The sequence below is a fragment of the Vipera berus genome (genome assembly GCF_964194415.1).
Source record: "Vipera berus genome assembly, chromosome: 5".
Classification (NCBI taxonomy): Eukaryota; Metazoa; Chordata; class Lepidosauria; order Squamata; family Viperidae; genus Vipera; species Vipera berus.
Window position 1 is genome coordinate 33,934,520 of NC_138207.1, and position 15,925 is coordinate 33,950,444.

The window sequence follows — 15,925 nt, forward strand, 5'->3', positions numbered from 1 at the left end:
ATATTAACTAGACTCAAATGTGTTTAGTTTTTCTAAGATAGCCAAGGTTAGGTAGCTGTCACTTCCTGTGGCGTACTGTATTAAAAAGGCTGTACGGTATTTTTTCAGGGTGTACTTAATTCCTGGTAACTTCATCAACCGTCTATGTACTTTTCCTGACAACAGTATGAAAATGGTGCTCTTGCCTTTTTTATGGGATGTTGAGTCCACTTGTCACTATAGCTTATGACAGTGTTTCTCAGCCTCAAATGTCCGGACTTCAAGAATTCCCCAGCCAGCTATGAGGATTAAGGGAGGTCATTTGCATAGTATATTTGTATTTGTTCCTCTTCTTGCTTTAGCATGGTGAACCTTGTGCTCTGTCCAGTTGTGAGGATCCATGTAATTTGGGGTCTTCTTGTTCTTTAGAGCAGCCCAAACGCTATTGATGAAGGAGGTAATATCACTTGTATTGCTTTTCCTCTCTTTGTAGCTCTTTCACAATTGGCGGAAGGATTCTCTTGATACAGAATATTTGTCACTATTGCATTCTCTTGATTATGCTGCTCACTGGTTGTGGCTCACTTCAGTTGCTTTGTACACTTTTATAGGTTGATCTTTAATCTGAGCATTTGGGACTATAAGTTAGCATATTTTGCTCTCAGTGTAATATCAGGTATTCTAGATGCTAATATTATTCCCAACAAAAGTAAAGAGAAGATGAGCATATACTAAAATAGCAAATGTAACTAACAAAACTCCAGAGTCTTTAATAAAACTTAAGAGTTTAACCAACTGAAAAACACTCAATCAGGCAATTAATTCACAAAATTATCTACAGGAAGACTTTTCTCATTACAGGTGGTCCTTGACTTATAGCCATAATGGAGCCTGAAATTTTCATTAGAGGTTGAAACATCCATATGATCAAGTTTAAGATTTTATAACCTTTTTTGTGCCACTATTATGCAAACAACACAGTCATAAAGTCATAAAGATATAATTATATGCCAGTCTACCTGAGATTAAACTAGTCACCCCTGAATAAAATCTACCCTGAATACTTGCTTGAATGCAATGGTCATTAAGTGAGTCACAGGACATGTATTCTTATGTGATTTTTTACTGGAAAATATCCCCAAAGACTAGTTTCCAGCAAAAAAAATGTCATAAATCATGACATGTGATTGCAAAATGTTGCAACTAACCATAAAAATGAGCTAGTTGCCAAGCACCAAAAATGCAATCCTGTGACATCAGGGAGGAGTAGCACTGATGAAACTCTGGAACTGGTTTATAAATATCATGTGGAAGGGTTCTGTCATAGCTTTGAATGGTCACTAAGCCAGGGTTTTTCACCTGTGGTACATTGGCACCTAGCAAGTGGTACACAACCATCCTAGAAAAGTGGTAACAGGGGAGGGGAATGAGCTGAACCAGTGGTAGCAGCACACAAGCCTGAGTGAAAGATGGCTGGAGCTGCAGGGCTGTCAGGGCTCAGTGGAAGCACCAGGATCAGCACCAGGCTCCAGCTGGAGCTCAGCACTGAACCTGGCCCTTCTGAGCCCAGAAGAAGCACCGATCAGCTGGAATGTTGCAGCATTTCTAGGGTCTTGTGATTTACATTCAGATGCTTGGCAACTGATTCATATTTATGACGGTCATAGTGTCCCAGGGTTATGTGAAGTGACCAAAACCTGCTGCAATCACCCAGCAAGGGTGGAGAGACTAAAAACCAAACACACACCCCCTGCTGCCAATCCTCAACAGAAATGCTCACAACAATGAAAACCGTGGGCAGGAGGAAGAGCACTGCCGGGCGGGCAGGCAGGTGTCTTGCTCGGCTGTGGCTTGGGGGGCACTTTTTTCAGTACCATTGTAACTTCAAACAGTCACTAAGCGAACTGTTGTAAGTCAAGGACTACCTGTACTTCATCACTTTTTTTTTGGTCATCAAGTTTTTGACACCTTGCTAGACAACTGGTGGTACTTGGATGTTGCCATATCATAAAAGTGGTACAATGGGTGAAAAAGTTGAAAAGCCCTGTGCTAAGCAACTGATGCTTAATTGAGGACTACTTGTATACCAAGAGCCAGGTTGCACCATTGTTACAAAAATGTCCATTATCCCACTTTACATTGCTATTCAAATATTGAGTTCCATCTTCAACAATATATTGTTTTTTATATTTTTCAAATTACAGTGAATAAACTTTCTTTTATCTGATGATTAAGCACAGGCACTAGTGTAACAAATTTAAATCTGGCCTTACCAATCTGCCATGCTTCTATATTTCAAAAGCCACCGCTATAGAATATGTTTGGATCCCACCCACCTATGTAATTAATTCTCTAAGCATTATGTATTTCTTACTGTTAATTGGTGCAATGTTGAAGTTATGATTTATTTCCTAAAGGGTTTTTGGGATGAATATTTCTGCATTATTCACCATATTACAAAATAAAACAGAAATATGCATGCAAAATATCTGAACAGATTACAAGGTTATGAATGTGACATACTGTGCTAACTAAAATGATAAGTTGTTTGCAAGGCACTATCCTCTGGATATCTATAATTATTCAACTGCAATTGTTTATGCCACATTTAATGATAAAAATGAAGTTAGTGTAGTGGCTGCATGATGATATATTGTAGTTATCAAAAATATATCAGGAAAGTTGGATTATTTTGCATGGAACATAACCTGGACTTTATACAAATTCACAAGCAGTGGAAACAAACCTGTCTCTTGTTTGTTGAGATAGGGTGGAAGGCAGGCCTATATAATTGCAGATTTTTCCTTGTCATCAGTGGCAAAGCAGATACATATTCTACAAGATCTAATTTTGCCAGTATGAAGTTACCCTCTTGCCAATACAGTAAAGCTTCACTCTACTAAGCCTTTTTAAGCACTATTGGGATGTCACCAAGAGCATTGTGTTAATCATGACAGTAAAATTAAGCCTTAGTACCTTTTATTGAAACTAGATAAAAGTTATGACATTGAAACTGTATAATGATAGCTTTAATCTTATCATTAAGATACGGGACCAAATTCAGAGGTTATAAAGAGCTGCAAGTGGTTGTAAGACCTTAGAGCATTTTTAACAGCATATTGTTTGTGAAAGCCACTTTGTTAAACAACATCCCTGGTGTCACTATTTCTAATTTCCATATCAGATATATTCTGTCAACAAATAAATCCTGTGGCTGTTGACTGATGTCCTTGCTCAACTGTAAGGAGATTTGACTGCAGGAGACAGATTTTAGTGAAAAGAAGAATAAATGCACATCTTGGTTAAAAGTTGTAGCCTCCGAAAGATATAGGTAACCCATTGCTGTCTATCCATAGAGACTTTTATATACCTGAAAATTAAAGAACATGGTCTCAATTTTCTCTAGGCATTGACATTCTTAAGTACCCTAGCTTCTTAGACTTGGGGCTTTGATTTCTGGAAGTTCCTGGCACAAACCATTGTCATTGCTAGAATCCTGGGAGATAAAGTGTATAGTTGGGGAAGATTATAGACACATTCATTTTGAAATCTCTCTTATAATCTCTTTTTCCCATAATAGCAAGCTTCTCAGAGCAGAAGTTTTGGAAAACATATCATGGCCTAGGAATATTCCAGGTTAGGTAGTGCCAAGCCATCTTATAGTTCCAATTTGGGCCCAGGCTTTAGTATTTCCAATTTATAAATGTATTTGCCAAATCTAAAAGGAAGCCATAAGGCTAGTTTGGTGTAGTGGTTAAAGTATTAGGTTAGAGATTGTGAGTTTTAGTTTTGGCGTAGGCATGAAGCCATCTGGGTGTATTGGGCTACTTTTCTAGTCCTGGGAAAGAGGTAATGGCAATCCACTTTAGCAGGTTTGCCAAGCAAAGTGCAGAGACTTGTCCATGCGATCTCCAGAAATCATCCATGACTCAAAGGTATTAAAAAAAAGAAAAAAAAATAAACAAAAAAGAAACCATCACACTATTTATAATCATGGTTACTATTCATGTGCCAAACCATGGCTAATTGGTATTTACTGGTCTGTGAGGCCATTTTAAATACAATATCTTCATGGTATAATTTTGATGAGATCATCAATAATGGTGCAAATGACACCATAAATCCTGCAGATATAATTATATGCCAGTCTACCTGAGATTAAACTAGTCACCCCTGAATAAAAACTACCCTGAATACTTGCTTGAATAGAAAGCCAGAATATAAATTGAATATATAAATAATAAATAAACTGCCGTAGGGTGGTGCTTTTAATCAGCCACACTTGAAAAAGCTGTGGAATTGACCTACTAGAATTTGTGATCATTTGTTTCTTTAGAAATGAGGAGGAGGAAGGAGAAACATAAAAGCTGCTAGAATGCACTTTGTTTTCAAAACTTAGGTTCATCTATAGAAGAAATATTTATCCTTTTTAATCTATTATTTGCTATAGAAGCTAATGTAATGTATTATACAGTTTGGAATAGCCTTAGCAGACTTTCCCCTACCTACCTTCATTTGTGTGGCTTTCTATAATCTTCAAATGTAAAATGCTTAAGAAATGAAGCCAAATAAGCCACAGTCTTGCAGGAAAAGAGGCCTAGGAGAAGATTTTGTTTTGTATGAGGTACCTGCCCAGATATTTTGGAATAAAAATCCTGGGGAGGCTGAGAACTTGTTTCCATAATTTGCAGAGCAGTGCTAAAACACCTAATAGTAAGTTTGTCCAACCATTTGGTGTAGGATATTGCTAGACTGAAGCTCCCAGTATCCCTTCTTTTGGTCATGTTGCATGAAGCCACTACAAGTTGTATTCAGCAACCGATAGCACACATTCCCTACCCCTAGATTAGGTACAATACGTTTATTAAATGTAGCTAATATAGTTATTTCCAGCACAAACAGTATTTCCCCCTTTATCACATTAAGATTAGAGTAAAAGTAAGGTTGAACACAAGAGTTTTAGGAGTCAAAGGCACTCCTGTAGCCTTTGTTCATCCATTCTATGTCAAGGAAATGACTAAAGTGACAAGTAGATTGTTACAAGAGATTGCAGTACATTTTCTGTTTCTCATTTCTCTTCTTTTTTTTAACCACAGCAGCAGGGCTATAGAGTCACAAAAATATGTGTAGTTTAGTTATTTCCACATACAATTCTTTCATAACAGAGTTTCTCCAATGAGTTGTATGTTAGATAGTGAAGGCATCTGGAAAAAAGAAATGTCACTAATTTGTGTGAAGTAGTAATAAGGTAAAATTGTGATAAAATAGTTTCAGATAGCTCAAAGTCATTTGCATTTGCCACGCTGGGCGATGGAAATAATGACAACAACAATGCTTTTTCTTACATGCTGTTTTCAGATGTTTATTTTGTTGTGATATGTTTAGCCCAATTTTGCTTTTGAGCTATGTAGTAAAAAACATATTGCAAACAGCTCCAAATTTTATCTCTGGCATTTCCATGTTTTGCTGGCAAAGATTCCTGTCTGAAATCTTTTGAGTCACTGCCAACATAACTGAGCCTCAGTTTGGACCAATGGTCTGCCTTGATATAAAACATTTTCCTGTGCTCCTTGATCTGCAGTGGCTTTTAATGCTTCCTCCCTGCTTTACCCTCTCACTGATTTGAGCAAGGAAGCTTACAAGCAAGGATTAGGATTTGTTTATGTAAGGATTCAAGACAATTAGTAATCTTAAGAAAAAGAGATTGTAAAGTCTGCCCAATTGGCTAGCTTCTAATCCCCACTAAATTCTGATGTTATTGGCATTGGCTGATGGACCTCTGCTCATTTTTATACTTCCCACTATGAATGTATCTAGAAACAGAAACAGAACCTATATGTTCTTAACTTCATTTATATATGCTTGGTGACATCTATTTGTGCTACCATTGGAACAATGTATGTGTCAATGCTTTGATAGCAATTAGTTTAAAATAATAATCGAAAATTTGCTCCAAATTGCCATTCCTTTTCCCCCTGTTGCAGTCTTGTAGTTTGAACTCTAATTCAGTTGAAAATCCCTGGGAAATATGAATCATGGAAACAATTATAAGGGACTAGAGGATGCAATTTAGAAAGGGAAACAAAGATAGGAGAAAGTTTTATTTATCCATTTCTCTTACTTTAAACTGTCTTCAAAAGGTTTTATATTAGTTACACAGTTTAAAAGCTCACCAACTAATAATATCAATAAATCTCTTCCCCCCCCCCGAATTAAACAATGACAAAAATTCCAGAATACTCCTTGACTAAATATAATTAAAAAATATTAGGAAACCTGAATAGTACTTAAAGGTTGCTTGCACTTAAAAGTTAGTAATGATGGTGCCAGATAAATGTTCCTAGGAAGAGTATTCCAGAGCTAGCAGGTGATGTTAAGGATGGAAAAGAAGTTCCCCTGCACATTTCAGAGAGAACAAATCAAAGCAAAAATTTTAAAAAGTTTGGATCAGCGACCTGAGTAAAGTTCATTAAAATATCTGTATTATTTTCAGAATGCATATAAAACATATATTTTGAAAATGTAGAGCTAAATGGAACAAAATGTTTGAAAATATGCATAATATTCTGTGAGTATGTATATACCACTGATAGAAAGCTAGTGAGGGATTATGATTATGGTGCTAGACTAGGATTAGAGAGACTCAGTTTTTAGTACTCACTTGGGCACAGAATTCACCATAGTGACTGATTTCCCAATTGCTCTTTTTCAGGCCTAACTGAAAAATTTAAAAAAAATCCCAAACCCTCCATACAGTATATTATCAATTTGTATTGGATCAGCCTGCTTCATTAAAGTCCATAAATGAAGAAGCTGTCATTCTGCAATGGACTGATGTATGCTGATAATATATCACATATGCTTAGCATACATATGTTAGAAAATATATTAGGCAATGTTTTTAAGGATAGTTACATATATCTCTGTATTCAGAGGTTCATAAATTCAGAAAAAAATTATGTACTGTATAACAACTAAGGTGGATTTACCAACTTTTTTTAATTGCAAATGTTGAAAATGTGTTTTGCAAAAATTTTCAATATTGACAATATTGAACGTGTTATTCACCATAGAACATATTTTACACATTTAACTTTTGAAAATACCAACAGAATGGGGTCACTGGGAGATCCTGATTTGTAGCTTCCTTATCATTTAATTATTTAATTTAATTATTTCCTATATTGTTACTTCTCTGCTCTAGTCATCTCTCAGAGGTGAGCACCAAAGGTGACCATCACAAGCATACAATTGACAACCCACCCAGTGGTGGGATTCAAATATGTGAACAACTGGTTCTCTGTGTGGATGCTACTTACTGAAGTTCATACTGGGCCTGGGCAACAAAATATTAGCTACCAGTTCTGCCCAAGTGATGTGAACTGGCTGAATCCAACCACTGCACCCCGCCCTTTATAAGTGTCTTTAATATTACTCATGTATAAAAGAAATTGAGCTTATTTTATTCAGTTAGGCCAACCATATTGACATTCCTGATCAACTGGATGTTCTAATCACTCCCAAAATTGTTCTTATATTTTTAAATTACCATTGAAGCATTTATACATATTTGTGTTTTATGTAAAAGATAAGGAAAATCTTCCTGTATACATAATGACCTGTTCCAGCTCACCACTCGGTATAATATTTATCAAACATAAACTCTGGCTTTCTTTTTCTATGTCACTGGAAAAGCTTCACTGATCTAGTTTTTAAAAGTGCCAATTTAACAATGTCATCATAGATCGCCCCTAGTTGCTTGAATAAAGTGAGAAATGATGCCCTGAGATTTTTTTTAATGGTTAGCTTTCTGAAATTTGCTAGCTGAATCATTTCCTGAATCTTAACAGCTTTCTGCAAAAGCAATTAAATTTCCCAAGTCAGATGAAGCCTATAATAAGCATAGCAGCAGCTTGAGCAGTCTGAAATAAGAAAGCTAGTACAGATATTATTCTTCGCTCAGCAGCACTTGCTGCTGACACCAGTATTAAATGTTACTCAGTTGGATGAAAAAAAAAGTATAAGTTGGAGCAATAGTAGAAGGTCAGTGCATTTGAAGTAGAACTAAAGTACAATGATCATAATTTTTAGCGTCCTTTAATATTACATATGCAAAATCTTACTTTTCTCCTCTTCGTTATGGAACATATTGTTGAGCAGTTTTGTGGTATGTGTGACTTCCACTGACTACTCCTTTAGTGTTGATTCATAGCAGTCTTCTCATAAATGTTCTGATCCTTATACTTGTGCCGCTTTCATTTTTGTGAAAAGTGCAGATCCATGCTTGTTCTGCTACTACAGTTTCTCTTTGTTTCTTCTTCCTTAAAATATGGGTGAAACAGAAAGAGGCAAGGTAGAGGATCTCTGTAGAATTTACTGCTACTGAAGGGAGAAACAAAAAATACAATCATTACTGAAAAAGGAATAAGAACTCCCTATTCCAGGCCTCCTCTACTTAATACCATATGTAAAGCATGGCAACTACATATAACACAACATGATTATGGTAAGAGCAATGCCATTGCAAGTGGCAATGGTGGCCAGAGCCTAAGAAGATATTCATTAGTAGCAGGCAGAAGAATGGGTGCACAGTTTGAAAGGCTTTCAGTAGTCACATTGAATTTGTGGGCCATGCTGTCCCAATGTCAGAAATGGAGCTTTACTTCTGCCGGGAGTGATTGTGTCACTTGATTTCTGCAGTCTTAACATAGATTTGGGAGTCCTTTTCCCCCCCTGAAATCACATAGCACACTCCTAAGTTCAATCATGGCATGTTTCAACAGAATCTGAACTACCTCTTGTGACTGATGGATGATTTAAAAGCGGAAACCATGAGAACAAAAGAAATATTCCATAGTGTCATGAGAAATGAAAGAAAAGAAAACATTTCTGACTATTAAAAAAGGTGCCACCTTTCATAGATCAAATGGAACTGGTTGTACTGGCATGGCTGAATCATGTAAGAAATCCCAGGATTTAAATTGAAGGTGATCCTAGGTCATCCAGTTTGAGACTAAACCCAACTAAGTCATATAATCTTATGCCTCAGCAATAGTGTGCTACCAAAACTCATTCCCTGGTTTTGTGAAATTATTTGCTTGCCTTCTGCCTCTTTAGAATATAGTGGGCAAATTTTACTTAAAAATTGCAATGAAGAAGTAGGAGAGGAAAATGTAGAACATGAATGGGTATTGTTTGTATGTGACATCATAATGCATATATATATGTTAAGTATTTGTCAAGTCTTTTTTGAATACCTTGCTAGTTAAATCTTCTTTCCTGTTTCAGCCTAGCCCAAGGCTATCCGCAGGCTATAGTCACAACTTATGACAGTTCATTATTTGTGTAAATTATTCAAATTGCTAATAAAGAATTTGGGTTTTTATATATAAAAATCAAATTTCCTTAGCAAATCAGAAGAATTACTAGAATTATGTAGAAATTGTTTTTTTCTCTATACAGTATATAGATTTAATAGTAAAATACTTCTTGATGTTATCAAATACCTTTTAATTTATTGGGACTCTAAGGTACTCTTATTAATTCACTAAACTATTGTGTCATAGTTTCAGAGATATTTCCATACATAAAAGAAAAACAGAATGACCACTGATAGGTTAAAAAAAACAGTGCAAGCAGGAACAACTTCTGATTCCCATTGAATTTCATTATGGGAACCTGTCAGAGTATCAGAAACCTTCCTTCCTTCCTTCCTTCCTTCCTTCCTTCCTTCCTTCCTTCCTTCCTTCCTTCCTTCCTTCCTTCCTTCCTTCCTTCCTTCCTTCCTTCCTTCCTTGAAGCTTGCAGGGAAAAAGACAGTGGGAAAGCTAGCAGGCAGGAAAGTGGCCACTGCTGGGTCCGGGATGGACAGAAAGGGCATGCAAGGTTGTGATTCTGGAATGATATGTGAATGCATATGAGAGGTGCTATGTGGGTTGGGAAGAGTTGTGTGTATGTGACAGAGATGCCACAAAAGTTTCAGAAGGTACACAGGTAGCATTGGTTGGGAATGATACATGAGAGATACTGTGTGGATCAGTTAAGGTGCATGGGGGGGGCAGCACAAATTGTGTGGGGGGGAATGGCATGGGTCAGGAAAGATGTGTGAAAGTTTCTTCCATGTTCCTCCCTCCTTCCTTTCCCTTCCCTTTCTCCAGATAAGTAGCTGCTGATGGGCGGGGGTGGGTGGGAGGGTGGGACTGAAGGATTGGGATATTGGCTGGAAAGCTATCAGGGAATGTTGAAAATTAATATCATGCAACTGCTGCAGAAGCACAGCAGGAACCAGTGGCACTGAAGCAGCCACAATGTTTTCAAATGTCATTCCCTCAGGAGTCATGGGTCCTGCATTTGGACACATTTGGTAAGATAGCCCATGTGAGGACCCTTGGTTCAAAAACTGTTTCCCTGTGATGCATCATTTTGCCCTGTTAAAGATCATGTTTTAGGAGTATATAGAATATGTTAAAATATTCCCCCAAATTATATATATGCTACCAGTGAACTAGGAAATAAGATACAGAATTCAAGATGAGATGAAGGGGTAGTGAAAGAAAATCCTATAATTTTGTTTGAGAAAGAAGTTAGTGACTTTTGGGTCAAAAGAGCCTGGCCTGAGATAGCTTGTCAAAAAAAAACCCTGATGGGTTTTTGGATCCAAAATTGCTATATATTTACTGAGGGAGGTCATGGTGCAGGAAAACAAATAATTGAGTTGTATAATTAACACCTAAATAAATCTGTTGAGAGACAACACACACACACACACACAACCCCCAAAACAAAACAAAGAAAAAAACAAAGAAAACACACACACAACAACAACACCAGAACCCTCCACTGAAGTAAGAAGAAGCTCTTTGGTTAGGGGTGGCAGATGTGAGTTTGTTATAATTTGAGAATCTGTAAAAAGAGAGAGGAAAAAACAGGTACTATTGATATTGTTAAAAAAATCATCAAACTAAAATTCAGCAACACAGTGCCAAAGAAGTTTTGGTCTTTGAAAGGATAATAATAATATATTGTCATTTTTGTCTTCAGACAATTGAGAGCAAGTAGGTTACTTGATACTTTTTTCTCATTTGCACATGCTATATTATTTCTGGCAGTTATGCAGTTATGTGCATGGCATTTTCAAAACAAAGATATAGACATTTAAACCTTTGGGAGACAAAGTAGCTTTCATGTCATGTTTATGAAACAGAGCTTACCCAAAATATGTATAGTAACTCTCCATATCTTCATGTAAATACATCTTTCTTTATAATATATCAGTTCCAATCATCTTTTAAATACTGGTGTATTTGAGATCTCTTTTAAAAAGACATATTTTTAATGCTAGCCTTCTCCAGCTACAAATTCACTGTAACATTTGTTTTTTGGTTACTTTGCTTTAATTGTGTACTATTGTTTTTAATGACTGTTTAATCTCCATGTGATGATATATCCCAGTGTCTATTGTTCAAATGCCTTCGCTTACTTTCTTAGAGTCACTGGGAAAGTATATTCTTTTATGCTTCCCATATACTACATTGGCTCAAGAGACGCATATTGTCACACAGCATCAATCTGTCTATAACTGTATTTGAAACTGAAGTCATTGTGTTGATGTGACTGCCCTGAGAGGAAACAAAATTCCAACAACCTGCCTACAGTGTAGCCTAGAATAAAGTGCATTAATTGTTTTATTGGAAAAAAGATCTCTGTGTAATAAAATTATATGCTGGAAGAGATCAGGGAGTCTGCACAGGTGTTAGGGTTTTGTTTTTCTTTGATTTAGTGCTTCCATTATGAAATCCTGAAGACAATTACCGGTATATTTCCACAATAACCTTGTCATGTCAGTGTGTGATCTGAATAAAAAAATTGTTCCCCCTTGGCCCCGTTCACTCTCTGTGTCTTTCAAACAGAAAGAACTAATTAAGGCAAAGCTAAGGGAATCGAATTCAAAGTTTGCATTGCTCATGTGACCTAATCTTTTTACAATGGCATCTTTTGCAATCTGTATAAGAATACATCTTTCTGTAAGCCATGGAAGGATGCCATTCACGCACTGTCTTCTCCAGAAAATCCTCACAAGAAAAAGAAAAGAAAAAAAAATGTCTTGAATGTTCAATAAAGATTTCGGGAAATTGGGATCTATGCAGCTTTGCTTTTTTATCACTTTGTTAACATGCAAAAATACTGTATAATAACTTATGTTTGTTTCATTTGAAAGACCTTAGCTGTTTTTCTATGTAGAAAAAGAGAAGGAGGGGGACCTTTCAAAGAATAAGATTAAATTGTGGCATAGAAGTCTGTTAAGATATAAAGAAATGTTGAATTAATGTAGTGGATTAGCAAATAGAGTAAGATGCCAAGAAATGGGATTCATGAATAAAGAAAATGAAGATATTGTGCATTTGGTTTTGTGATTTTCCACAGTTAAAATAAAACTGCTGCATGAGAGTCAGAGGGAGAAAGAGAAAGAGACGGAGGGAGGGAGGGAAGGAGGGAGAGTGTGTTTCGTAGAGGTTTTTGGGTGCTAAAAAATTAATGAACTGGGATTAATATAGAAGAAAAAGCAAAATGCTTTCCAAAGAAAATAGGTATGTGAGTTCTCTTGAGCCAGAAAAGAATAATGCTGGACCCAGCCCTTTCAAAACACTTGGACTGAAATACAGCAGGCAAAGCTCCAAAGTGACTTAAGGGCTCTTGTCACAGATGAGCTTGAATGTGTTTCTGCTTAAATTAGTCTATAATGTGCATGAAAAACCTATGTTTGGTAAAATGTACATTTTGTTGAAAAATGGCTTTGTTCCATTTTTCTTTTTTTGATTAACACGATCTGCATGTATTATAGTATGAGAGAAGCAGAAAAAAGCACATTTCAGTCCCTATGTGAAAATGGATACATTCCTTGCACCATTTTTGTTCAGATCTTTTCAAGCATATTAAGTGCAAGGAAGATGTTTTGAGCAAGAAGTTAGTAAAGAGGGCTCAGATTTCTAGTGTTTCCATCCTCAAATTACTTCCCTTCTAGATTCTTATTTGGTTTCTGTCATTATTTTTTTTTAAATTGAGTATCAAACTGCCTATATGGAAATGTCATGCTGCAGACTTCAAAACCACAATGTTCAAATGTAGAAAATACATTTTTGGTCTGAATATGTAAGTACTAGAATTTTAATATATGCAGTCATTTCAGTTACATATTTCTGTACAAAAAAAGAGATAGAAACCACAGATGCTCTATTTAAAACTTTTGAAAGAAACAGTTCAGTAAAATATATATAATATTATAATGTGCTCAAGATATAGAGATGGAATATACTATACTATTTACAGCAATAAATTTTATTTTCCAAGAGAGTCATTAGGCACATAAAAATACTGTAGTCATTGGATGTGGTCAGGTGGATTTGTTTTGAAATAGAATTTCATGATGGATAACATTTTCTATTTAATCTCACAATGTTTAATCTATCACATTTACATCTTATGTTTTCTAGACTATGTCTTATGTTTTCTATAGGTTATGTCCAGAATATGAACTATTTTGACTCTGGATATAACTTTCTTTTTCCTTATATGTGCATGTCTCAGAGACATTTAGTTGCCCCTATTGAAAACAATTCTTGTTCAACAGAAGACATTTTATGTTTTTCTGTGCAATTGGATACGAAATGGGATGCTGATAATACTAGTTTTTGCGAACATTAACAGCTAGTGAAAATCCAGCATTACTTTTTTTAAAAAATAACTTTAAGTTTTAAAAATTAAAAATTAACAGAAAACTAATAATCAAGAGAATGAAGTCAGAATATATAGAGAAATGGCAGATAGAGCTGCAATAAAATATAAAACAGAAACAAAAATGCACACAAATTATAACTTTCAACTTCTTTAGAGCAGTTATAAATAAAACTTGAATTCAACTCTTGCTCTACAATTACAATGTCACATCTATTTTGAATAAACTACAAATATTTTAATACCGAAATCCATATGTCATAACTTCATTTCTTTTCTGCAAAAAGTCCAGAAGAGGCTTCCAATTGATATTAAATTTTGCCAATGTCTTTTGTATAATCAGAACAGTTAATATTGCCATTTCTGCCAGCTCCATCAGAAATGACAAGCAGTCTTCCATTGTAGGTATTGTCAAATACTTCCATTGTTGGGCACATAGAAATCTTGCTGCCATTATCACATATAAGAACAAAATACTGTGCAATTTTTCCATAATTTGGTCCACTGTCTTAACAAAAATGTCTGTGGTCTCATACATTAACCTTCAATTTTTTTTGTTAATATATGTGTTTCAGTCTACCATATTTTCCAGCGTATAAGATGACTTTTTAACCCATGAAAATCTTCTCAAAAGTTGGGGGGTCATCTTATACGCCCAGTCGTCTTATATGCCGGAAAATAGTACATAAATCAATCGAGCGCCCCCGTTCTTGCAAAGCAACTTCAAGCCTCCTTAGTCCAGTCCCCCCTCCAATGTGACTCTCCCTTCCCACCCCCAAGAGCCTCTAAGCCCCTTCCCCTCCCCCTTGCAAACGCCAGACCCCAGGAGCTCTTGTGTTTATTCCAAAGGGTGGGTGGAAGGAAAAGCCCCTTTTGGCTCCGGCGTGGCTGCAAGTCGACGAGCCCGGGAAGGCACGCCCTCCCCTCTCACTGTGGAGGAAGCAGGGCAGGCTGGTGTCAGGTGGGAGCCGGCATGGCAGTCCTGCGCATGCGCATGCTCCCCAGCTGCTAAGGAGTCCTTGGGGAGCTGTGGCAGGCGCCTCACGCCCTTCCCTCTCGAGGCGGCACCGGCGGAGCCATCTGGCTTTGGGCGGGAGCCGGCAGGGCAGTCCTGCGCACACGCGCGCTCCCCGGCTGCTAAGGAGTGCTCGGGGAGCCGTGGCAGGCGCCTCACTCCCCTCTTGAGGCGGCACCGGTGGAGCCGTCTGGCGTCGGGTGGGAACCGGCAGGGCTTTGCACCATCTGCATCAGAGGGTTTTGAATCGGGCTTGTGTCGGACACTTGGCAACTGGCATGTAAGTATTTTCCGGCGTATAAGATGAAAAATCTTGAAAATCTTCTCAAAAGTCGGGGGTCGTCTTATACGCCCAGTTGTCTTATATGCCGGAAAATACGGTAATGATTTTTAGTTTTTAGCAAAGATATCTCTTCTTGGTATATAAAATAAAACGCCCTATGACCATTGAAAACATAGCCAAAATTCACCTTGCAACTTGAACACCATTTAATTATGTAATAATTAAAGCAAGCAAAAATCTTAAGTATCTAGAGTTGTCTGTTTTATGTTACTTTAGTCAAATGAACATCATAGTAAGCAAATACAATGTATTAATTTTTATGGATGTTGCACCAAACTTTGTAAAGTTAGACTCTTTAAAGACATTCTATAAATGGCTTTCTTAATCAAGTTGAAGAGAAGAATTTAAAGTTCCCCTTGGTAGTGAAACTTACTTAATGTAAAACAATCAAGAAAAGATATGACAAAATGAGAAACCGCTAGGAAGAAAAAATGAAAGTATATATTGATTGTTATAGAAGCACAAGAATAAAATTGATTGAAGACAAATTAAGTTAGGGGAGGCAACATTGGTGTGTTATGGCATTGGTGTGATTCCAGATCTCTCCCTTGAGGTCTGACATATATTATTATATATGACTTATATGGCTATCTATCCCATATAATGAGTCTAGGTGGCTGATGATTCGATTTTTTAAGAAAGACTGGAAATAATGGGAAATTGGCATGTTACAGAACAAAGCACTAGCTTCTTAGCTTCATGCTGATTTTCAGGAATACCTTGAGCTCACTAAGGCTCCATCTTGGGAGGCTTCTCACTTTATATTAAAAGGGTGTGTATGACTGGCTTACTCATTGTTTTGTGCATGACACCTCTTCCATGACAGCCATTTCCTGGTCATGCCTATCATATCTAGT

At 36.7% G+C, this 15,925-nt stretch overlaps 1 protein-coding gene across 1 annotated transcript in view; it reads left to right on the forward strand.

Moving 5' to 3' along the window:
- EPHA4 (EPH receptor A4) overlaps nucleotides 1-15,925 on the forward strand; it is a gene marked incomplete at its 5' end in the record, with an annotated part of 180,299 nt that overhangs the window by 46,357 nt on the left and 118,017 nt on the right. The window lies entirely within an intron of this gene.